We start from the raw sequence: 25,199 nt of genomic DNA on the forward strand, positions 1-25,199 counted from the left end.
CATAGCAGAAAGCCAGATCAGAAGTGGACCCGCCGGGACTTGAACCGGCACCGTATGTGACGCTGCCACTGCAGATGGCTGCTTTACCTGTTATGTCATAGTTTCAGCCCCTATGTTTACTTTTTTTTTTTTTTGACAAACAGAGTGGACAGTGAGAGAGGGAGACAGAGAGAAATGTCTTCCTTTTCCATTGGTTCAACCCCCAATGGTCGCTGTGGCCGGTGCACTGCGACTGGAGTAATGCACTGATCCGAAGCCAGGAGCCAGGTGCTTCTCCTGGTCTCCCACGCGGGTGCAGTGCCCAAGCACTTGGGCCATCCTCCACTGCCTTCCCAGGCCACAGCAGAGAGATGGACTGGAAGAGGAGCAACCGGGACAGAATCCAGCAACCCAACCGGGACTATGAGCTTCCTGTACTAGGATATCTCTGTCCTTCTCCAAACCTGGAAAGTTCTCTGCTAGTATCTCACTAAAAAGGCCTTCCAATCCTTTCTCTCTCTCCATGCCTTCAGGAACTCCTAGAACTCGAATGTTGGTTTTTTTAATAGTATCCTGTAGATTCCCAACAATATTTTTTAGGTTTCTAATTTCCTCTTCTTTTCTTTGGTTTGACTGTGTGTTTTCCTGTGCTCTATCTTCTAAGTCCGATATTCTCTCTTCTGCTTCACCCATTCTGTTTTTAAGGCTTTCTAATGTGTTTGTCATTTGATCTATTGAGCTCTTCATTTCATTTTGATTTCTCTTCACTATAACACTTTCCTGTTCTACTAGTTTCTGTGTTTCATTTTGACTCTTCCTTAAAATTTCGTTTTCACGAGAGAGATTTTCAATCTTGTCCATTAAGGATTTCTGTAGTTCAAGGATTTGCTTTTGAAAACTTCTAAATGTTCTTATCAGAAATTTTTTGAAATCCGTATCTTGCATTTCTTCTATCTCATCATCTTCATACTCTTGGCGTGGGGTGTTTTGCTTATTTGGAGGCATCATAGTGTCATCATTGATCTTGCTCCCTCTATTTCTGTGTTTGTTACTCGGCATAGTTAATTCTTCTTGCGTCACTGTGCGTTTTTTTTTGTTTTCTTTTTTTTTTTTTTTATACTGTGTCCATGTTAAGTGGACTGCCTGCTGTTGGAGGAGCCTTGGAGGCTTGAGATGGGTGCGGCCTGAGAGCTCTGCCTGGTTCTTCCTGGTTAAGGGTGTGCAAAGGTGACACCCTCAGGTTATGCGTGGTAAATCTCTCTCTTTTTATTTATTTATTTATTTTATTTATTCAGGGGGTAAGTAACACCGCAGGGCACAGCTGTGCAGAATTGATGGTATTTAGCTTCCAGTCTTTGGCTCCTCTGGACTCCCACTGGGTTGCCTAGGCTACTGAATTGTAGTGACTCAGTTCCTTAGCTCTCCCCCATTGATATGTAAATCCAGAGAGCAGGCCTGCTCTTTGTCTCTTGGGAATTCTTCTAGCCTTGCAGCCTTGTAACCTTTGCAAGGTTAGGGGGAAGAGAAACCCCGAAGCTTTTTTTTTTTCCTTCTTTCCGGTAGTGAGTTTGCTGCACTTTCTGGCCCCCCTCTAGATTCTGACCCCCGTTTCCCCACCAATGTCTCGGGTTATTGAGCTCACCTCCCCTTCCAGCGCCGATGTGTGGACTCGGAGCCCTGAGCGTCCCAAGTCTCCCCACTGTTGTCTGTGTGGCATGCACTCCCCTTGGAGCACTGGGGATTCTGCGGCTCGGTCCTGCGACTTGGCTTCCACGCGGTGGGCGACCTTGTTCTCCCAGTAGGTCCTCCGATTCACGATTCCCGTGCAATTTTTTCCTGGTTCTTTTTTCTGCGGCTACCGTAACTCCCCTTTTATTAAACTAAATTTTCCCGGACTATCGGTGCGCGCCCTCACTATTCCGCCATCTTGGTTCCGCCCCCTCATGTTTACTTTTAAAAGAGGGATTTATTCCTCGTTATCCATGTACAAATTGTTTCTCACTGTTTATATTAGTATTTTTTATGGATAGATAGGTATAGATAGGTTGATCATATGTATACCTCATATCTTCATATATTATTTGATTTCTTGTTGTTTTTATCTTAATTTTAACTTGTTATTTCCCTTTTAAAGAACTTTGTGCAATGTTATTATGAAGTTTCTGCTTATCTTAAATATTGTTGAGTGTGGAATCCTTACAATAGAAACAAACACGAACTTTAAAGAAGAGTAAAATGTAAAAATCTTGTGTCCTCTACTTTCTGCCTTTTTTTTATTTTCAGGTAGTTTATTTAATGAATATAATTTTCCAAAGTACAGCTTATGGATTAAAATGGCTCCCCCCCCATTATGTCCCTCCCACCCACAACCCTCCCCTTTCCCACTCCTCTCCCCTTCCATTCACATCAAGATTCATTTTCAATTCTCTTTATATACAGAAGATCAGTTTAGCATACATTAAGTAAAGATTTCAACAGTTTGCTCCCACACAGAAACATACAGTGAAAAATACTGTTTGAGTACTAGTTATAGCATTAAATCTCAATGTACAGCACACTAAGGACAGAGATCCTACATGAGGAGTAAGTGCACAGTGACTCCTGTTGTTGACTTAACAAATTGACACTTTTGTTTATGGCATCAGTAATCACCCTAGGCTCTTGTCATGAGCTGCCAAGGCTATGGAAGCCCCCTGAGTTCACCGACCCTGATCATATTTAGACAAGGCCATGGTCAAAGTAGAAGTTCTCTCCTCCCTTCAGAGAAAGGCACCTCCCTCTTTGAAGACCTGTTCTTTCCACTGGGATCTCACTCACAGAGATCTTTTTGCCAGAGTGTCTTGGCTTTCCATGCCTGAAATACTCTCATGGGCTTTTCAGCCAGATCCGAGTGCCTTTAGGGCTGATTCTGAGGCCAGACTGCTATTTAGGACATCCGCCATTCTATGAGTCTGCTGAGTATCTCACTTCCCATGTTGGATCACTCTCCCCTTTATTTATTCTATCGGTTGGTGTTAGCAGATACTAGACTTGTTTATGTGCTCCCTTTGACTCTTAGTCCTTTCATTATGATCAATTGTGAACTGAAATTGATCACTTGCAGTAGTGAGATGGCATTGGCACATGCCACCTTGATGGGATTGAATTGGAATCCCCTGGTATGTTTCCAACTCTACCAATTGGGGCAAGTCAGCCCGAGCATGTCCCAAATTATACATCTCTTCCCTCTCTTATTCCCACTCTTATGTTTAACAGGGATCACATTTCAGTTAATTTTCAACACTTAAGAATAACTGTGTGATAATTACAGAATTAAACCAGTCATATTAAGTAGAACAGACAAAAAAAAATACTATGAGGGATAATGTATTAAGTTGTCCATTAGCAGTCAGGGCTATGCTGATCAAGTCACCATTTCTCATAGTGTCCATTTCACTTCAGGAGGTTTCCTTTTTGGTGTTCAGTCAGTTGTCACCGATCAGGGAGAACATATGGTATTTGTCCCTTTGGGACTGGCTTACTTCACTCAGCATGATGTGTTCCAGATTCCTCCATTTTGTTGCAAATGACTGGATTTCGTTGTTTCTTACTGCGGTATAGTACTCTAAAGAATACATATCCCATAATTTCTTTATCCAGTCTACCGTTGATGGGCATTTAGGTTGGTTCCAGGTCTTGGCTATTGTGAATTGTGCTGCAATAAACATTAGGGTGCAGACCGCTTTTTTGTTTATCAATTTAAATTCCTTTGGGTAAATTCCAAGGAGTGGGATGGCTGGGTCGAACGGTAGGGTTATCTTCAGGTTTCTGAGGAATCTCCAGACTGATTTCCATAGTGGCTTGACCAGTTGCATTCCCACCAACAGTGGGTTAGTGTCCCTTTTTCCCCACATCCTCGCCAGCATCTGTTGTTGGTAGATTTCTGTATGTGAGCCATTCTAACCGGGGTGAGGTGAAACCTCATTGTGGTTTTGATTTGCATTTCCCTGATTGCTAGTGACCTTGAACATTTTTTCATGTGCCTGTTGGCCATTTGGATTTCCTCTTTTGAAAAATGTCTATTGAAGTCCTTGGCCCATCTCTTAAGTGGGTTGTTGGTTTTGTTTTTGTGGAGTTTCTTGATCTCTTTGTAGATTCTGGTTATTAACCCTTTATCTGTTGCATAGTTTGCAAATATTTTTTCCCATTCTGTCGGTTGTCTCTTCACTCTCCTGACTGTTTCTTTTGCAGTACAGAAACTTCTCAATTTGATGCAATCCCAATAGTTGATTTTGGCTTTGACTGCCTGTGCCTCCCGGGTCTTTTCCAGAAATTCTTTGCCTGTGCCAATATCTTGAAGGGTTTCTCCAATGTTCTCTAATAACTTAATGGTGTCAGGACGTAGATTTAGGTCTTTAATCCACGTTGAGTGGATTTTTGTGTAAGGTGTAAGGTAGGGGTCTTGCTTCATGCTTCTGCACGTGGAAATCCAGTTTTCCCAGCACCATTTATTGAATAGACTGTCCTTGCTCCAGGAATTAGTTTTAGATCCTTGATCAAATATAAGTTGGCTGTAGATGTTTGGGTTGATTTCTGGTGTTTCAATTCTGTTCCATTGGTCTATCCATCTGTTTCTGTACCAGTACCATGCTGTTTTGATTACAACTGCCCTGTAGTATGTCCTGAAGTCTGGTATTGTGATGCCTCCGGCTTTGTTTTTGTTGTACAAGATTGCTTTAGCTATTCGAGGTCTCTTGTGCCTCCATATGAATTTCAGCATCATTTTTTCTAGATCTGAGAAGAAGGTCTTTGGTATCTTGATTGGGATTGCATTGAATCTATAAATTGCTTTTGGGAGAATGGACATTTTAATGATGTTGATTCTTCCAATCCATGAGCATGGAAGATTTTTCCATTTTTTGGTATCCTCTTCTATTTCTTTCTTTAAGGTTTTGTAATTTTCATATAGATATCTTTAACGTCCTTGGTTAAGTTTATTCCAAGGTATCTGATTGTTTTTGTAGCTATTGTGAATGGGATTGATCTTAGCAGCTCTTTCTCAGTCATGGCATTGCTTGTGTATACAAAGGCTGTTGATTTTTGTGCATTGATTTTATATCCTGCCACTTTGCCAAACTCCTCTATGAGTTCCAATAGTCTCTTAGTAGAGTTCTTTGGATCCTCTAAGTACAGAATCATATCGTCTGCAAAGAGGGATAGTTTGACTTCTTCCTTCTTGATTTGTATTCCTTTGATTTCTTTTTCTTGTCTGATGGCTCTGGCTAAAACTTCCAGAACTATGTTAAATAGCACTGGTGAGAGTGGGCATCCCTGCCTGGTGCCAGATTTCAGTGGAAATGCTTCCAACTTTTCCCCATTTAATAGGATGCTGGCTGTGGGTTTTTTATAAATTGCTTTGATTATATTGAGGAATGTTCCTTCTATACCCAATTTGCTTAGAGTTTTCATCATGAAAGGGTGTTGAATTTTATCAAATGCTTTCTCTGCATCAATTGAGATAATCATATGGTTTTTCTTCTGCAGTCTGTTAATGTGGTGAATCACATTGATTGATTTGCGAATGTTGAACCATCCCTGCATACCAGGGATGAATCCCACTTGGTCTGGGTGGATGATTTTCCTGATGTGTTGTTGTATTCTATTGGCCAGAATTTTATTGAGGATTTTTGCGTCTATGTTCATCAGGGATATTGGTCTGTAATTTTCTTTCAGTGCTGCATCTTTCTCTGGCTTAGGGATTAAGGTGATGCTGGCTTCATAGAAAGAATTTGGGAGGATTCCCTCTTTTTCAATTGTTCTGAATAGTTTGAGAAGAAATGGGATTAGTTCCTCTACACATTTTTGATGATATTTTTATTGTTCCTTCTGCTTTTTAAAATGTAAGTTTTAAAATGTATCTGGAAGAATACGTAGCCATATTCTCCTATTTTCTATCAGGTGTTTACTTGAAACACTCCTTCCAGACTTATGTAACCAGTGGCCCAGGCACTGTAGTCTGATCTTCCTTCCCTCTCTAAGTTGTTGCTTTCTCCAGCTCTCGGCTGCTGGGATTGTGTGTTGTGTCCTTGATCATACTGCATGTCTGCACCTTCCACACTGATCCACGGCATTCTTCTTCCTTCCATAGAATTCCAACTGCGGTTTTCTCTCTAACTATCAACTGAGAACTTATTTCCTCCACTTTTACTTTTACTGTCTACACCTAGCCTAGAACAGTAAGCCCTTACCTATTCAGTCATCTTGGACTCTTCCCAGTAATCAGCAGTATTAGTCCAAGGTTAGATGGATATTGGTAGAAACAGATTCTGTTATATTCAGAGGAGCTACATAAGATTCAGTATGTAAGATGGATGATGTGTGGCTTCTTGGGTGGGACATAATACAAAAATGCACTTGTGTAGACTTTACATACCAGCATAGCTAATTTGGAGCTAATGAGAATTGATACAGTGAGTGCTGACATGATAGATCACCTCCACATTGTGGATTTACTTAGTTTCTTTTTCTGCTTACTATGACATTAATCTTACAACTTGCTTACAGTAATTTCTACGTTTGATTTGAAGTGTGTTGAGCCTGAGAAGTTATTCCAGGATAGAGTCCATTGGAGACAGTGTTCTCAATGCAGACTGAGTGTAAGTTCTTCTGTATGTTCCCTGTACACACAGAGATCTCTTTACCTACCAACTCAAGTGTTCATGTTTTTATTTTTGGAAATTGCTTTACAATAACCTAGATGTTATTGGACTTCAATAGAAATTGTAATAAGTCTCAAAGAAAAATATATGAACTTTAAAGACAGTGTTTCTAAAATTCAATTTATACAGAAATGTGTATCAGATTTTTATACATTTATTCAATTGGAATATATATTTCCCTATAAAAATACTGAAGGTCTATATTTGAGGCCTTCATTTCAAGCTATAAAAAACATCAAATTCAGCATGAAGAATGTAGAAGATAAAAAGTGATAAATATGAGAGAAACACTTAAAGTGATGAATATATCTGGCTGCTAAATTTTTTAAATTATTTCATAACACATTTTCCATGAGTTTTCTGAAGTGTCCTCATTGCATGGAGTTATTTTTCTCCATTCCCAACCTTTGTTCAGTGAATCATGTACATTCAGAGCGATTCTACTTTTATTTTCTACACATTACAGAGAGCAAGAGATAATTGTTCCCTGATTTAGATTCACTGAATAGACAACAAGTTTCATCATTTTACAGGTAATAAGTCTAACTCATCAAGAAATTATATTTTCATTTTTATACAAGTCACTGAATTCTGTTCTATATTTTGGGCCTTTACTGCGTCTTCATTTACATGAGCCACTATTCAAAATCTCACTAATTGCATCAGAACAGTGGCTAGGCAATGGAAAATGTGTTTTGCTTAAACTCTTAGGCATCTCATCGATAGCAGTTTCAGTTTAGAAAACTTTTGAGTGGAATAATAGAGCTCTCTTATATGCTCTCTTGTCCCATCCTTATTAGATTCACTCTATTAGCAATATATCACACTGGTAAGGAAGCACAAATGATTAGCCAATGTTGATCATCATTATTGCCTACAGGACATGCTATCCATTGTGTATTGTGAGTCTGTGAATTTGGCAAAGGTTTAATGGTAAATAGCTCTCCTGATGGTGTCCATAATAATCTTGAGAGTCACTTGCATTCAAGAAGTACAGGTGTCTGCAGGCTTCATCCTGCCCTTGGTGTTTCTGGTGGTGGGAATAAAAACATTACTTCTGGTGGGTATTTTCTGCTTTAGAGTAAAAGTGAAAAGTACTGAAATCATCCCTAGCACTTATGAGAGCATCAACCAATGTTGTAGGTGCAAAAACATATCATGGGATTACCGTGGTTAACAGCAATGTGGAAGCGTTTCATGATTTACAACTAAAAATGAAGTGATTTGACATCCTGAATGGGAACTTCTGCATTCAGGGTGATTACTGGTTCCACAGTGATTGAAAACTGCATGTCCTAGTGGGTATCTCTGTAAACAGGATTGGTTTGTGGTCTGTGTGGCATCAAGACAATGGATGGCTGCCCAGAACAATGGCATGGGAGGCTGTCCTATTGCTCTGACTCTCTGAAGTGTGTGACACTGGAGTTTTCTGGTATGAAACTTTACTGAGAACCTTGCCTGATGCATCACTTTGTGCCCTCTCATGCAATCCAGGTACATAATTGCAAAAAATTCATGGCGTGGTTTATTGACAAGCCCATGGACCAAAAGTAACGAATAGGAATTTCTCCCTTGAGTCTTTGTATCCATGGACTTGGAGGAAATTCTTCACCTGGGGTGAAGAGAATGATTCACAAACATGTTTTCCTTCTTGTGTTTTCACCAGGACAGAAGACCTGAGCTGTAGAGCTTTGGGTCAGAAAGGGTTTCAGATTCCCCCATGGATGGGTGGACAGCTGGTGGAAAGAAGTCAGATGGAACAGTATTAAAGTGCCTTGATTCAAGCAATCACACACACACACACACCTACATACGTGCATGCTATATGTATGCATCTGCATGACACTGCATGTTCCACTGCAATTGTGACCTAGGGTTTTTCACAGACTTCAAAGATGTTTCCTTTGATTTTCCTGTTGCTCCTTATGCAGCTGAATCTCCTTGTGTTGTCATGATGATCTCAACTGCTTTTTCCAGATTGAACAGAGTTATTACAAAGATGGAGATATTAGGCCGGCACCATGGCTCAATAGGCTAATCCTTTGCCTGTGGTGCCAGCACACTAGGTTCTAGTCCCAGTCGGGGTGCCGACTCTGGTGGGGAGAAATAACAGGAGGTGAGAACCTAGTTAATGTGTGAAACTTATTAACTGAGACTGTGAAAAAATAAAACTGAGGGTGTGTGAGAGAACTCATGGAGTACCCAAGACGTGAGTACTCTCCAGAGACGCCACAAACTCGGTTACCTTGGCACCTGGTGGGAGACTGCAGGGGAATTTGAGCTTACACTGAAGACTACACAGATCCTTTGTGTGGTCCTTGGGACAGAGCATATGAATATTATATCCACAGGGGCTAGAGCTCAGACACTGTGCCTTCAATTCCACTCAGCTGTGCGGAATTACTTCTCTTCTGAAAAAAGAGAGACAGAGAGAGAGAAAGAGAGAGAGAGAGAGGATTTACCAAGCCTAACCTGGGTGTGTCACCTTTGGCACACCCTTAACCCTGAAGAACTGAACAGAGCTCTCTGGCCACACCCATCACAATCCTCTAAGGAACCATCAAAAGCAGACAGATCACTTAATTTAGAGTCATATTATAATGAGAAAAAACAGCACAGCGAGGAAAATAAAAGAAGAAACCAATATTTCTACAATGCCAAGCAACAAATGCAGAAACCAAGGAAACTAGAACAAGGAAGACACTATGATGCCCTGAAATGAACAAAGCACCCAATTCAAGATTATGAAGGTGATGAGATAGAAAATGCAAGATACAGATTTCAAAAACTTTATGATAAGAACATCTAGAAGTTCTCAAAAACAAATTCTTGAACTACAGAAATCCTTACTGGACAGGAAAGAAAATCTCTCTCATGAAAGTGAAATCTTAAGGCGGAATCAAAAGGAAATGAAGAAACTAGTAGAACATGAGCTTATGCTAGTGAAGGGACACAAAAATGAAATTAAGAACTCAATAGATCCAATGACAAACACCTTAGAGAGCCTTAAAAACAGAATCAGTGAAGCAAAAGAGAGAGCACATTGACAGTCCGGGAAAAGACAGTTTAATAAAAGTGTAGATACTGAAGTTTCAAGGAAGAATTAGGGAAGAAACAGCAGAGGAAACTCTTTCGGAACTGCACGTTCACGGAGGACCTACATGGAGGGCATGGCCACCCACAGCTAGGAACCCCAGCCGCAGAATCTATGCACCAATGCTGGAAAGGGAGGTGAGCCAGAACCTCAGTAGCCCAAGATACCGGTGGGAAAGCTGAAGGAGGAGCTTAGAGGGAATGAGGCTTGAGGCCGCATGGGGGAAAGTTCACCAGGCTAACTAGAGGAGAGAGGGGAAAAAAGGGACCGGTATGGACACGAGTCTCTCTCTCCACTCAACTTTCAAGGGTGAGCGAGACAAAGAGCAGGCGCCATTTTGGACAACGTAGGGGTTGCACTCGGCATTAGCCAAGCAGAAAAACCTGACTCTGGTGGTGTGAAATGACAGGAGGTTGGGACCTGGTCAATGTGTGGAGCTAATGAATTGAGACTGTGAAAGACTGAAGGTGTGGGAGAGAACTCAAGGAGATCTGAGTGATCTTCAGAGAGCACACAACCTCAGTAACTTTAGCAACCCAGTGGGAGACAGCAGACAAATTTGAGTTTACACTGAGGACTGCATAAATCCTTTGTGTGGTCCTTGGGACAGAGCAGAAGAATATTATACCCACAGGAATCAGAGATCAGAAATTGATTGCCTTCAATTCGCTCAGCTGTGCAGAATTACTTCCCTTCTGAATCAAAAAAAAAAAAAAGGAGAGAGAGATTTACCATGCCTAATCTGGGTGTGTCAGCTTTGGTGCAAGCTTAAGCCTGAAGAATCAAACAGAGCTCCCTGGCCACACCTATCAGAAGCCTCTAAGGATCCATCAAAAGCAGACAGTCCACTTAATACAGTCATAGCATAATGAGAAAAAAACAGCACAGCAAGAGAAGAAATAACCAAAGAATATCTCCACAATGCCAAGCAACAAATGCAGAACCAGAGGAAACAAGAACAAGGAAGACACTATGATGCTCTGAAATGAACAAAACACCCCAACCTAAGACTATGAAGATGATGAGATAGAAGAAATGCAAGATACGGATTTCAAAAAATTTATGGTAAGAACATCTAGAAATTCTCAAAAACAAATTCTTGAACTATAGAAATCCTTACTGGACAGGATATAAAATCTCTCTCATGAAAGTGAAATCTTGAGGAGGAATCAAAATGATACACAGAAACTAGAACATGAACTTTGATAGTGAAGGGACATAAAAATGAAATGAAGAACTCAATAGATCCAATGACAAACACCTTAGAGAGCCTTAAAAACAGAATCAGTGAAGCAGAAGAGAGAATATCAGACTTAGAAGACAGAGCACAGGATAGTATACACTGAAACCAAAGAAAAGAAGAGGAAATTAGAAATCTAAAACATATTGTGGGGAATCTACAGGATACTATTAAAAAAACCAACATTCGGGTTCTAGCAGTTCCTGAAGGCATGGAGAGGGAGAAAGGATTAGAAGGCCTTTTTAGTGAGATATTAGCAGAAAACTTTGTGGGTTGGGAGAAGGACAGAGACATCCTAGTACAGGAAGCTCATAGAACCCCTAATAAACATGACTAAAAGAGATCCTCACCATGTCATCTTGTAATTAAACTCACCACAGTGAAACATTAAGAAAATATTCTAAAATGTGCAAGAGAGAAATGCCAGATTACTTTCAGAGGATCTCCAATTAGACTCACAGCAGACTTATCATCAGAAACCCTACAGGCTAGGAGGAAATGGTGAGATATAGCCCAGGTACTAAGAGAAAAACTGCCAGCCCAGAATATTATATCCTGCAAAGCTCTCATTTGTGAATGAAGGTGAAATACAGACCTTTCATAGCAAACAGAAATTGAAAGAATTTGTCGCCACTCGTCCAGCCCTGCAAAAGATACTTAAAGATGTGCTACACACAGAAACACGGAAACAGGGCCATCTATATGATAGAAGGTAAAGGAAGAAAACCTCCCAGTAAAAGATCACAGGAAGCTCAAAGCATATACTAGAAATGTGCCAGGGGATTCCAGTACAATCCCATCAAAGTTGCATGTACCAATGCCATCTTACTAGTCCAAGTGATCAATTTCAGTTCACAATTGATCACACTTATTTTGACTAAGTGTCAAAGGGATCACACAAGCAAGACTAGTGTCTGTTAATACTAACTGATATAATAAAAAAAATGAGAGAACAATCCAACATGGGAAGCAGGATACACAGTAGACTCATAGAATAGCAGATGTCCTAAACAGCACTCTGGCCTCAGGATCAGCCCTCAAGGCATTTGGATCTGGCTGAAGAGCACATGAGAGTATTTTAGGCATGGAAAGCCAAGACATTCTGGCAAAAAAAAACAGGACCTAAATGAAAGATCTTTGCGAGTGAGATCCAAGTAGAAAGAACAGGGCCTTCAAAGAAGGAGGATGGCCAGCGCCGTGGCTCACTAGGCTAATCCTCCACCTTGCAGTGCCGGCACACCAGGTTCTAGTCCCGGTCGGGGCACGAGATTCTGTCCTGGTTGCCCCTCTTCCAGGCCATCTCTCTGCTGTGGCCAGGGAGTGCAGTGGAGGATGGCCCAGGTACTTGTGCCCTGCACCCCATGGGAGACCAGGATAAGTACCTGGCTCCTGCCATTGGATCCACACGGTGCGCCATTGGAGGGTGAACCAATGGCAAAGGAAGACCTTTCTCCCTCTCTCTCTCTCACTGCCCACTCTGCCTGTTAAAAAAAAAAAAAAGAAGGAGGAGGAGGAGGAAACCAGCCATCCCACTCCATCCCACTCCTTGGAATTTACCCAAAGGAAATTAAATAGGCAAACAAAAAAGCTCTCTGCACCTCAATGTTTTTCTTCTACTTAATACTATTGGTTGAACTCTGTAATTAACCCACAATTACTCTTAGGTGTTTAAATTTAACTGAAAAGTGATCTCTGTTAAATATAAGAGTAGTAATAAGACAGGGAGGAGATTAAGAATCTTAGGGAAATGGTTAGATAATTAGAAATATAAAACTGACCAAAATTGAGTCATGAAAATATAGAAGTCCTAAATAGACCAATAACCAAAGCAGAAACTTAATCAGTTAAAAACACCCTCCCAGCAAAGAAAACCCCAGGACCAGATGGCTTCACTGCTGAATTCTAACAGACATTTTGTTAAAGATTTACTTATTTATTTGAAATCAGAGTTACATAGAGAGAGTAGGAGAAGTAGAAAAATAGAAGTCTTCCATCTGCTGGTTCACTCCCCAATTGACAGAGAGGCCCAAACTGCGCTGATCCAAAGCCAAGAGCCAGGAGCTTCTTCCAGGTTCCAGTGTGAGTGCAGGGGCCCAAGGACTTGGGCCATCTTCCACTGCTTTCCCAGGCCATGGCAGAGAGCCAGACCAAAGTAGAGCAGCTGAGACTCGAACCAGCACCCATATGGGATGCCAGCACCACAGGCAGAGGCTTAGCCCATTATGCCAGAGCATCGGCCCCTCTACAAGACATTTAAAGAACTAACTCCAATTCTTCACAAGTTATTCAAAACAACTGAAATGGAGGGAATTCTCTCAAACTCCTATGAAGCCAGCATCACCTTAATTCCTAACATGAAAAAGCTGCAACAGAGAAAGAGAACTACAGACCAATATGCCTGATGAACATAGATGCAAAAATCCTCAACAAAATCCTAGCTAATCAAATCCAACAACATGTCAGAAACATCATTCACCCAAAGTGGGCTTTATCCCTGGGATGCAGGGATGCATTCAATATTCACAAATCAATCAATGTGATATATGACAGTAACAAACTCAAGACAAAACCATATGATTATCTTAATAGATGCAGAGAAAGCATTTGATAAAACACAACACCCTTTCATGGTGAAAACCTTAAGCAAATTGGGTATAGGAGGAACATTCCTTTGCTTAAGGTAATGTATGACAAACCGAGGGCCAGCATCCTGTAAAATGGGAGAAAGCTGGAAGCATTCCACCCAATATCTGGAATTAGACAAGGATGCCAACTCTCACCATTGCTATTTAATATAGTCCTGGAAGTTTTAGCCAGAGCCATGAGGGAAGAAAAAAAAAACCTGAAAAGTAGGAAATCAAACAACCTCCATTTGCAGATGACATGATCCTATAGCTAGGGAATCCAAAAGACTCCACCAAGAGACTATTATAACAGCCTAGTACTGGCACAAAAGCAGATGGACAGACCAATGGAACAGAACTGAAACACCAGAAATCCACCTATACAACTATGTCTAAACACATCTGACAAAGGAACTAAATTCAATCTGTGGAGCAAGGACAGCCTCTTTAACAAATGGTGCTGGGAAAACCAGATTTCCACATGCAGAAGTTTGAAGCTAGGCACCTACCTTACACCTTACATAAAATTCCACTAAAAATGGGTCAAAATCCTAAATCTATGACCCAATACCACTACATCATTAGAGAACATGGGGGAAACTCCACAAGACATTGGCACAGGCAAAGGCTTCTTGTAAAAGACCCCAAAATTTTGGAAATCAAAGCCAAAATTGACAAATGGAATTACATCAGGCTGAGAAGTTTCTACACTGCAAAAGAAAACATTCAGCAACGTGAAGAGACAACCAATGGAATGGGAGAAAATATTTGCAAACTACACAACTGATAAAAGGTTAACATCCAGAATCTATTAAGAGAGCACAAGGGGCCAGCACAGTGTCGCAGCGGGTTAAAGCCCTGGCCCATATGGCTGCTGTTTCTAGTCCAGGCTACTCCTCTTCTGATCCAGCTTCTGCTATGGCCTGGGAGAGCAGTAGAAGATGGCCCAAGTCCTTAGGCCCCTGCACCCACATGGGAGACCAGGAAGAGACTCCTGTCTCGTGGCTCCTGGCATTGGATTGGTGCAGCTCCGGCCATTGCAGCAATCTGGAGAGTGAACCAGCAGATGAAAGACCTCTCTCTGTCTCTACCTCTCTCTGTAACTCTGTCTTTTGAATAATAAAATAAATCTTTTTTAAAAAGAAGAGCACCTGATATTCAACAACTAAACAAACAATCCAGTGAATAAATGGACAAAAGACTTAAACAGACATTTTTCAAGATTGTAAATTAAAACGGCCAGCAGGCACTTGCAAAAATGCTCAGGATCACTAACCTCAGGGTAATGCAAATCAAAATCACAGTGAGGTTTTCCCTCACTCCAGATCATTTTTACAATGATCTGTTTTAAGTATACTTAATGATCATATAGTTAACCCTACTCTAAAGGAGTTCAACAAATAGTATGAAGAGAAGGCAAGCAAAACGAAACACTGTTCCTCAATGGAAGAGACAAGGGCTATAAACAATCATTTATTCTCAAAATGCCTATTCCACTCTAGTACATTACATTTAAGATAAACTATTTGTTACATCAGATCAGGGAAAACATATGATTTCTGTCTTTTCGGAACTGGCTTGTTTATTAAGTGTACTGGTTTTCGGTTGTGACAGTCATATTGCAAAAGACAGGCTTTTGTTGCTTTTTGTGACAGCTGAGTAATACTCCATAGTGTATATACACCATAATTTCTTTATCTAGTCAACCGTTGATGGATATCTGGGTTGATTCCATATCTTTTTTATTGTAAATTGTGCTGCGATGAACATGGGGGGAAGATAACTTTCATAAACCAATTTTATTTTCTTTGGATAAATTCGCAGGAGTGTATGGCTGGATCATATGGCAGGTCTATATTCAGATTTCTGAGATATCTGCAAAATGTCTTCCAATGACTTACCAGTTTACATTCCTACCAACAAAAGATTAAAGTACCCTGCTCCCCACATCCTTACCAGCATTTGCTGTTTATTTCTGTATGAGGGGCATTCTAACGAGGATGATGTGAAACCTTGTTGTGGGTTTTCATTTGCATTTCCCTGATGGCTAGTGATCCTGAACATTTCTTCATGTGTATATTGGCCATTTGAATTTCCTCTCTTGAAAAATGTCTGTTCAGGTTTGTTTTGTGGTTGTTTAGTTTCTTGAGCTGTTCATAGATTCTGGAAGTTAATCCTTTGTGTTTCATAGTTTGCAAATATTTTCTCCCATTGTGTCAGTTGCCTCTTCACTTTGCTGAGTGTTTCTTTTGCAGTGCAGATGCTTCTTACTTCAATGTCCCAGTTGTTAACTTTGGCTTTTTTTTTTTCCCCCATAGGTACAGTTTTTTTTTAACTTTTATTTAATGAATATAAATTACAATGGCTTCCCCCCCATACCGTCCCTCCCACCCGCAACCCTCCCCTCTCCCACTCCCTCTCCCCTTCCATTCACATCAAGATTCATTTTCGATTCTCTTTATCTACAGAAGATCAGTTTAGCATACATTAAGTAAAGATTTCAACAGTTTGCTCCCACACAGAAACATAAAGTGAAAAATAATAGATGATTTTTTAAATGATGATGAAATCAGATCAGACCTATTGCCATGTTTAATCCCAGTGAGAGTCAAGTTGGGAATTGATAATTTCTTCTTCTTTTTTTTTTTTTTTACAGAAGATCAGTTTAGTATACATTAAGTAAAGCTTTCAACAGTTGCACCCCCATAGAAACACAAAGTAAAATATACTGTTTGAGTACTCGTTATAGCATTAAGTCTCAATGTACAGCACGCTAAGGACAGAGATCCTACATGAGGAGCGAGTGCACAGTGACTCCTGTTGTTGACTTTACAAATTGACACTCTTGTTTATGGCCTCAGTAATCTCCCCATGCTCCAGTCATGAGTTTCCAAGGCTATGGAAGCCCCTTGAGTTCTCCAACTGTTATCTTGTTTAGACAAGGTCATAGTCAAAGTGGAGGTTCTCTCCTCCCTTCAGAGAAAGGTACCTCCTTCTTGAAGACCTGTTCTTTCCACTGGAATCTCACTCACAGAGATCTTTCATTTAGGTGTTTTTGGTTTTGGTTTTGGTTTTTGGTGTTTTTTTTTGTTTGTTTGTTTTTGTTTTTTTTGTTTTTTTGTTTTTTGTTTTTTGTGTGTTTTTTTTTTTGCCAGAGTGTCTTGGCTTTCCATGCCTGAAATACTCTCATAGGCTTTTCAGCCAGATCGGAATGCCTTTAGGGCTGATTCTGAGGCCAGAGTGCTATTTAGGACATCCGCCATTCTATGAGTCTGCTGAGTATCTCGCTTCCCATGTTGGATCACTCTCCCCTTTATTCTATCGGTTAGTATTAGGAGGTACTAGACTTGTTTATATGCTCCCTTTGAGTCAAAGGGAACTTTGACTTTGATTGCCTGTGCTTCTGGGGTCTTTTCCAAGAAGTCTTTCCCTATGTCAATGTCTTCTAGGGTTTCTACAATGTTCTCTAGTAATTTGATGGTATCGTGATGTAGCTAAATATCTTTGATCCACTTTGAGTGGAATTTTGTGTAAAGTGTAAGGTTGGAGTCTTGTTTCATGCTTCTGTATGTAGAGAAATCCAGTTTTCCCAGCACCATTTGTTGAAGAGACTCTCTTGGATCCAGGGGTTGTTTTTGCTCCTTTGCCAAAGATAAGTTAGTTGTAGGTGTGTGGATTAATATCTGGAGTTTCTATTCTGTTCCAATTGTTGTCTCTCTGATCTGCAGTAATTAATAGAGTACCTAAAATGTAATCTATAGGAGCAAAACTGACACTTTGAGATGCATTGATTTTGAACAGCCCTTGACTTGACAGTTGAGGAACAATATTTTTTGTTTGTCTGTCTTGTTTTGTTTCATTTTTTCTTCATAGTAATTGGTGAACTCTCTAGTTAGTGTAGAGTTAATTTTATGAGTATAAAAAATAACTGAAAAATTGATCTCTGTAAAAAATAATAATGAGAAAGGAAGAGGGAGGAGGAAGAAAGGAGCAAGTATGGGTTGGGGGGCAGATGGGGGGAAGAATCATCATGTTCCTCACTTGGTGAGGAATGTGAATCTAGTTCATTTGTTCTGTATACAGATATCCAGTTTACCAAATCCTATTTAATAAATAAATTTCTGGCACCTTTGTGGAAGACCACTTTGCTACAGATGCATGGTTGAATGCCAATGGTATATTGATAGAGATTACAATGAATTTGTAAACAGCTTTGGAAGCACGAACATATTAATATATGTGGAGTCTTCAAGAACTTCATGGAAAATGCACATTATTCTCTAATTTGATTTCACCATGGACATGTTGACATTCCATCACATTCAGTCTTCTAATCCATGAACATTGGAACTCTTAATTTTTTATCCATCAGAATTTCTTACATCACTCCTTTTTTTTGCAGTTTTCATTGTAGAGATGACCATCTGCCTTCATTAAATCTTCTCCTAGGTAGTTTTTCCCTAGTTTTATGAATGAGATTGTCTTATTGATTTCTTTGTGAGAAAATTATTTTTGGTATATAATGCTAATGATTTTGTCTGTTTATTTTGTACCCTGCAACCTTCTGAATTTGCTTGAGTTCTAACAAAGTTTTTTGGATAAGTCTTCAGATTTTTCTGTGTATGGAATCATATTATTTGCCAACAGAAATAATTTCATTTCTCTGTTTCCTGTCAGTATGCCTTTTGCTTCCTTTTCTTGCCAAATTTCTATGGCTAACACTAGTAGAATGAATTTTAATAAAAATAAAATGGAAATCTTTCTTTTGCCTCAGATTTAGAGAAGATGCTTTCAAGCTTCACTTCATTCAGGATGATGTTGGAATGGGTGTGTCATGGATAATCTCCAGTATATTGTGATATACTTTTGTATCTAATTTATTAATTTTATCAGAATGCAATAAATTTCATTGAATACCTTTTTATAAGTATAGAGATGTTCATAGGATTTCTATCCTTCATTGTGTCTATATAATATATTAAGTTTCTTGACTTACATAGATTGAAACACCTTTGCATTACTAGGATAAATCCCACTTAAGTATGATATATAACTTTTTTTTGACAGGCAGAGTGGACAGTGAGAGAGACAGAGAGAAAGGTCTTCCTTTGCCGTTGGTTCACCCTCCAGTGGCCGCCGTGGCTGGCGCACTGTGGCCAGCGCACGGCGCTGATCCGATAGCAGGAGCCAGGTACTTATCTTGGTCTCCCATGGGGTGCAGGGCCCAAGCACTTGGCCATCCTCCACTGCACTCCTTGGCCACAGCAGAGAACTGGCCTGGAAGAGGGGCAACCGGGACAGAATCCGGCACCCCGACCAGGACTAGAACCCGGTGTGCTGGCGCTGCAAGGCGGAGGATTAGCCTAGTGAGCCGTGGTGCTGGCCATAACTTTTGATGTGCTCTTTCATTCAGCTTCCTAGTATTTTCATAAGATTTTTTTGCATGTTTGCCCATCAAGGATATTGGTCTGTAATCTTCTTTTTATGACTTTGCTATCAGGATCACAGAATGAGTTTGGAAGAATTCTCTCCAAGGTTTCAAAATAATTTGAGAAAATGAGTGTGAGTTCTTCTTCACAAGGCCTCAGTGAGTTGATACACTCAGGAGACTTCTCAGCATTCTGGTAAGCTTAGCCACTCAGAATGGGCTGCTGATTGCTAACCAAGGCTACTGAGGGTTAAGTGGGGGCATCCTGGCTGTTTGGCAGAGATTTAGGAGAAGGATTAGGAAGGGCAGTTGGTGGCTTTTGGTAGGCACAGATGGGTACACAATGTGGCCATGCCAGTTTCTGAAGACATAGCAGCATGGTGGTTTCAGCCACTGAGGCTGGAATAGTGCTTTACAGAGCTGCGAAAGGGTCAGTGGGTAGCCTGGCAATGGGGAATGGTTAGTGATGCTGCTCACTCCATGGGGCTGCACATAAGTGGATGGGGTGTTCAAGCCTCTGGAGGCAACTGTTAGTTGCTTCCAAGATTGTGGCAGGCAAGGTCTCAAGATGGCACTGTGTCACAGAAACCTGGGTGTGGATGGAAGGGCACAGTAAGAACTTTGAAAGGCAGAGTTTCAGAGAGAGAAGGAAAGACAGAGAGTGATCTTCCATCCACTGGATCACTCCCCAGATGGCTGCACTGAACGGGGCTAGGCCAGGCTGAAGGTAGTGAGCTTCTCCCAGGTCTCCCATGTGAGTGCAGAGCCCCATGGACTTGGGCATCCTCCACTGCTTTTCCAGGCGCATTAGCAGGGAGCTGGATTGGAAATAGTGAAGCTGGGACTCATACCAGTACCCATAAGTATTGTGGCACAGCAGGCCACCACTTAACTTGCTGTGCCACAGTGGGTCCCCAATTCTGATTTCTGAGGAATCTACATACTGTATTCTATAATGATTGTGCTAGTTTAACTCCCACCAGCAATGTACTAGGGTATCTTTTTCTCTACATTCTCACCAGTATTTACTATTTTTTTAGATAGCCATTCAAACTGGGGTGGGTGAAACTTCATTGTGGTTTTGATTTGCATTTCCCTGATGGCTAGTGATCCTGAACATCTGTTCATATGTCTGTTGGCAAGTTTTATTTTCTCTTTAAATTTTGAAAAAACATAATTTCAGTCCACTCTATAATCACAGGCTAACTGTACCAATAACCACTCGACAAATAAAAAGTAGAAAGAACACAGTTCCACAGGGCTATACATGAAAGCACAAGGAATACACTCCAAAATAATGATAAAATTTAAGTTATAACATGCACACAAACCAGTAGCAAAATTGTTTATCATAATTGATTATTATGTAGAATACTGAATTGTATGTGCTACTTATATGACTGGTAATGCAGTAGGTTTGTTTATACCACATTACCTTAAACACACAGGAATGCATTAATGCATTGTGCCTGGATATTTTTATTTATTTTTTTTTTATTTTTTATTTTTGACAGGCAGAGTGGACAGTGAGAGAGAGAGAGACAGAGAGAAAGGTCTTCCTTTGCCGTTGGTTCACCCTCCAGTGGCCGCTGCAGCCAGCGCACTGCGGCTGGTGCATCATGCTGATCCGATGACAGGAGCCAGGTACTCATCCTGGGCTCCCATGGGGTGCAGAGCCCAAGCACTTGGGCCATCCTCCACCGCAACCCCTGGCCACAGCAGAGAGCTGGCCTGGAAGAGGGGCAACTGGGACAGAATCCAGCACCCTGACCGGGACTAGAACCCAGTGTGCTGGTGCCACAAGGCGGAGGATTAGCCTAGTAAGCAGCGGCACCGGCCCTGTGCCTGGATATTAAAAAGGCTGCAGGATCACCAGGTAATAGGAATTTTCCAGCTGCATCATAATCTTATGGGGCCACTGTTGTAATGTGATCAAAACTCTGTAATGTGGCACATGGCCACACATCTCTCATGGTGGAGGTTGTGTTTTCATTTTGTTGGTTATTTGCTTTGCAGAAGCTCTTTAGTTTGATGGAATGCTATTTATCTGCTTTTTGCTTTTGTTGCGCTGGCTTTGAGGTCATTTCCAAAAGTCATCATCCATATTTAGTAGCTTTATAGTTTCATGTCTATGTCAAGTTCTTAACCCTTTTTTAAAGATTTATTTATTTATTTATTTATTTGAAAGTCCGAGAGAGAGAGAGAGGGAGGGAGGGAGGGAGGGAGGGAGAGAGAGAGAGAGAGAAAGTCTTCCATCTGTTGATTCTCTTCCTAGGATGGCAGCAACAGCTGAAGCTGGGCTGATCCGAAGCCAGAAGCCTGGAGCTTCCTCCAGGTCTCTCATGCAGGTGCAGGGGCCAAGGACTTGAGCTTTCACTGCTTTCCCAGACAATAGCCGAGAGCTTGCTCAAAAGTGGAGCAGCAGGGACTTGAATTGGTGCCCATAGGGGATGGCAGCACTGCAGGCAGCAGCTTTACTGTTCATCACTGCACCAGCCAACTTAACCCATTTTGAGTTAGTGTTTCCATGCAGTTTGAAGTAAGGATGTGATCTCATTGGCTACATTTTGATATCCATGTTTCTCAGCACCATTTTTTAAAACAGAATGTCATATCCTCATTGTACATTATTGAAATCTTTGGTGAAAATCAACTTAGCTGTAGTTGAAGTGACACTAGCAAGATGGATGCAACTGGAAACCATTATACTTTGTGAAATAAGCCAGTTTCAAAAGACAAATTTCATATATTTTTCCCTGGTATGTGACAGTTAATATAGAATACAAAAAAACCTATAGGAATCAAATAGGTATCCTATCTATTTAGCCCTTATTTACATTCCTGTGAACTGTGAACTTCCTACATTTTACTTGTTAAGTATCATGGTTAGTAGTGAATTAAGCCTGTGATTGTAGAGGGGATTGGAAGCATCTCTTTGAAAAAATAAGAAAAAAAGGGAGGGAGGGAAATATGGGTATCAAATATTATCGGTCTCCGAGTGTAGTAGACACTTCACTGTCAGATTTGTGTAAAAACATGTCATGTTGTTTGCACAGCAATTGAAATTACTCAATGACGCATTTTTCAGAACATATTCCTATCATTAAAGAATATTAAGATTATGGTTGAAAATAATACATACTGTAATCTGTTAATAACTAAACTATATAAGCAGTTCAAATAATTCAATAGTAATAAGGCAAATAGGATTACTTAAGCATGGCAAAGGGCCGGAATATGTATTTCTAAAAGGAAGATATATATATATGACCAACAGTTACATTTTAAAAAACTCAATATCACTAATCAATAGAAAAAATATAAAAATTATATTGAGATTGTGCCTGGGCTATCATCAAAATCATAAGATAAAATAAATTAGTTCTGATAATAAAATAAGGAAATGCTTGTACACTGCTAGAGGGAATGTGAATTAGTACACCTATATGAAACCAGCATGAAGATGCCTCAAGAAATTCAAAATAGAATGATCAGGGCTGGCGTCGTGGCATAGTGATTAATCCTCTGCCTGCGGCACCAACATCTCCTATGGGTGCTGGTTCCAGTCCAGGTTTCTCCACATTCAATCCAGCTCTCTGCTATGGCCTGGGAAAGTAGTAGAAGTTGGCCCAAGTGCTTGGGTCCCTGCACTCACATGGGAGACCAGGAGGAAGCTCCTGGCTTCAGATTGGCACATCTCTGGCCATGGTAGCCATCTGGGGAGTGAACCAGCAGAAGGAAGGCCTTTCTCTCTGTCTCTCCCTCTCACTGTGTGTAACTCTACCTCTCAAATAAATAATCTTAAAAAATAGAATGACCATACATTCCATCAATAGATATGTACATATGGTCTATGTGTATGTACGTGTGTATGTGTGTGCATGTATGTATATTGCAAGGCATATATCCAAATGATAAGACATCAGTATACCTAAGCAATTTCTGCACTTTCATTTTCACTGCTGGATGATTCACAATAGCCAAGATATGGAATGAACCTAAATGTCTACAAAGAGATGGATGTGTGAAGAAAGGGTGCTCTAGAGAGACAACAGGATATTATTCAAGCCTTTGAAAAGGAAAGAAATCTTGCCATTTTTGGCAGCATGGATGAATATGGAAGATATTACATTTGCTGAGAAAGCCAAGTACAGAAAGACAAATACTGTCTGATGTCATACACATGCAGATTATTAAAAAGGCAAACTCGCCAAAACCAAGAGTAAAATATTGCTTACCAGAGGCTGGATGGTAGGGAAAATGAGGAGATGTTGGTAAAGCAATGCAAAAGTTCAGTTAAACAGAAGAAATAACTTCAAGATAACTGGTGGACAACATTATCAGTACAATGTGTGTATGAGATGAACCACATGCTGCACTCTTTTCACACCACAAGGAGAAAGTCCTTGGTCTCAAACACCTTCTCAAAACAGTAAACCCCTCCCAATACCCATAAGACTTTTACTTCAGTTAATTGTGGATTCATATATTTGGTTGCTCACTTGATGGGTTGCTATGTGGAAAAACTGGAGTCCCACCAAATGCTTCCCTAGAGATTTTTCCAGGAAACATTAACTTGCTGACCTTATCAGACTCCATCTCTTTCATCTACAATGTCATGTATGCAGTGGATCATGCTCTCCATGAAACACTTTGGGAGAGAAGTAGAAATGGGATCTCCATGAAATGTAGACTAGATTGTGCTTCTTCCCTGGCAGGTAAATCTCCTCTAGAAGCAGGATATGAATTAAGCACCTGGTAGCATCTTCAGGTATTTTTATTGAGGTACAACACCATGACCAGGTTTTCATCTCAAGATCAGCAGGATCAGGCAAAATGAAAGATGGGTTCTTCCTCATCTTTCTGCACTTTTGTTTTCACTGCCAAATGATGCACAATAGCAAAGATATGGAATCAACCTAAATGTCTACACAGAATGGATGTGTGAAGGATGGTCTAGACAGACAACAGGATACTATTCAAGACTTTGAAAAGGAAGGAAAGATGAGTTCTTCCCATATTTAAAGATATGTCTTTAAACACTATCAGTATTGGGAGAATTTTGCCACTGGGGCACCCATTTTTAACTATTTAATTACAAACTGTATAGCAGGACATTCATCAAGTAGGACAAAATTCTGCAAAAATGTCCAAACAATTCAGGGCAAATAACGGCAGTTACAAGTTGGCCAAATCTGTATTTTCCCTTGAAATATTTTTAATGTCAGCAAATATGGACATAATGACTGTATCTTACAACAAAATTTCCTCCATAATACTGCCTATGTTATGGCCTACATCCTGAAGACTTCTGGTAAAACAGAAATAGATTCCAAGTAATGTCGTAAAATGGCTATGGGAAATGCAGTGTTTAAAGACATGAGTATTGGCCGGCGCCGCGGCTCACTAGGCTAATCCTCCGCCTAGCGGCGCCGGCACACCGCTTCTAGTCCTGGTTGGGGCGCCGGATTCTGTCCCAGTTGCCCCTCTTCCAGGCCAGCTCTCTGCTGTGGCTAGGGAGTGCAGTGGAGGATGGCCCAGGTGCTTGGGCCCTGCACCCCATGGGAGACCAGGAAAAGCACCTGGCTCCTGGCTCCTGCCATCGGATCAGCGCGGTGCGCTGGCCGCAGCACGCCAGCCGCGGTGGCCATTGGAGGGTGAACCAACGGCAAAGGAAGACCTTTCTCTCTGTCTCTCTCTCTCACTGTCCACTCTGCCTGTCAAAAAAAAAAAAAAAGACATGAGTATTGGGCTGGCACTCTGGCAAAGTAGATTAATCCTCGCCTGCAGTGCCAGCATCCCATATGGATGCCAGCTCTAGTCCTCGCTGCTCCTCCTTTGATCCAGCTCTCTCCTATGGCCTGGGAAAGCAGTGGAAGGTGGCCCAATGCTTGGGCCCTTGCACCTACATGGGAGAGCTGGAAGAAGCTCCAGACTTCTGGCTTCAAATCAGCCCAGCTCCAGTCATTGTGGATATTTGGGGAATGAACCTGCGGATGGAAGTTCTTTCTCTCTGTCTCTCGCTTTCTCTGTCGGTAACTCTACCTCTCAAATAAATTAAATCTGAAAGACATCAGTATTCACCCAAAACCAGAAAACATAATTGGAGCATGGACCACATCCCACCTTTATAAAT

General features: G+C 40.9%; 1 long non-coding RNA gene across 3 annotated transcripts in view; it reads right to left on the bottom strand.

Annotated features, from left to right (window-relative positions):
- The window catches only part of LOC149121448 (uncharacterized), a 38,138-nt gene that overhangs the window by 6,615 nt on the left and 6,324 nt on the right, over positions 1-25,199 (bottom strand). Inside the window, exon 3 of one of the 3 annotated variants that reach the window (XR_016223240.1) lies at positions 7,146-7,707. The exons of 1 other annotated variant lie outside the window; for it this stretch is intronic. This is a non-coding gene — a long non-coding RNA (uncharacterized LOC149121448). One more of the 3 variants, XR_016223239.1, reaches the window with a different exon arrangement.

The sequence above is a fragment of the Oryctolagus cuniculus genome, chromosome 16, assembly GCF_051225735.1.
Source record: "Oryctolagus cuniculus isolate XC-2025 breed Fujian yellow rabbit chromosome 16, ASM5122573v1, whole genome shotgun sequence".
Lineage (NCBI taxonomy): Eukaryota > Metazoa > Chordata > Mammalia > Lagomorpha > Leporidae > Oryctolagus > Oryctolagus cuniculus.